This window comes from Orycteropus afer, unplaced genomic scaffold (assembly GCF_000298275.1).
Source record: "Orycteropus afer afer isolate SDZICR_OR568_19922 unplaced genomic scaffold, OryAfe1.0 scaffold00330, whole genome shotgun sequence".
NCBI classification, from domain to species: Eukaryota; Metazoa; Chordata; class Mammalia; order Tubulidentata; family Orycteropodidae; genus Orycteropus; species Orycteropus afer.
In genome coordinates this window covers 2,099,692-2,100,859 of record NW_006921917.1, presented here as the reverse complement: position 1 = coordinate 2,100,859, position 1,168 = coordinate 2,099,692, and positions in this window count along the sequence as shown.

The window sequence follows — 1,168 nt, the reverse complement described above, 5'->3', positions numbered from 1 at the left end:
ACAGACAAGTTTGTCCTGCTGCTGGAGACCTCTTGTGTCACCCCCACCTGGCTGACTGTTCCTCTGTCTGGCTTCCTGGCTTTTAATCCCCTTTCTCCTGCTTTTCTTGCCTGCTACTCTGGCGTCCCTGCGTTGTCTCTCCTCACCTGTCTGTCTCATTGGCCATAAAAATACATGATCATGTCCACCGTAAAGAAGAATGAAGATAACCAAAGATGCATAGAAACAATTACCTCAAGGGACTAGTACACCATGCGAACCTCAGCCTATGTGACCATGAGACCAGAAGAACTAGATGGTGCGTGGCTACCACTGTCAACTACTCAGAGGGGCATCAGTGCAGGAGATCCTGCATAGAGTGGGAGAACAATGTGGAACAAAACTTAAAATCATTTTTTTTTTAAAAAGTCCAGGTTTGCTGGTCTGATAGAGCCTGGTGAGACCCCTGAGACTATGGCCCCTGGTTACCCTTCAGTTCTGGAACTGAACTCACTTCTGTGGCTTGCAGCCAAACAACAGATGGACAGAAGGGGTAAGCATTTACATCAGGTAGATACACTCATTGGAGTGATCAATCCTGGAAGAACAGAAGGGCAGTGTTTACACAGGGAGAAAGCTGGGTGGGAAGGGGAGTGCATGGGAGGGAAGGACACAGGGAAGAGGTAACTACAGAGAGGAAGTGTAAAGAGAGCTCTTACATTGTGAGGAATTGCAGTCAATGCCATGAAACAAAATGTGTATGAACTGCTGCATGGAAAATGAATTTGCTCTGTAAACTTTCACTCAAATCACAATAAAAATTAAAAAAAAAAAAAAGAAGAAAGAAATCAAATGTTACATTGCAGTAAGCCAATCTGTTGCAAAAGACCTCTTTAAAGTATTGAAGAGCAAAGATGTCACTGTGAACACTAAGGTGCACCTAACCCAAGCCGTGGTATTTCCAATTGCCTCATGTGCATGTGAAAGCTGGAATAAGGAAGAATTGATTCCTTTGAATTGTGGTGTTGTTGAAGAATACTGAAAAGTTCTGATATGCTAGAAGATATCTCATATCTCATACACCAGCAGTGTATGAGAGAGTCCCAGAAGATATCTGGCATATCCTGGAAGAAGTGCAGTCAGAATGCTCCTTAGAAGCGAGAATGGCCACCTACTTCAGTCATGTGGT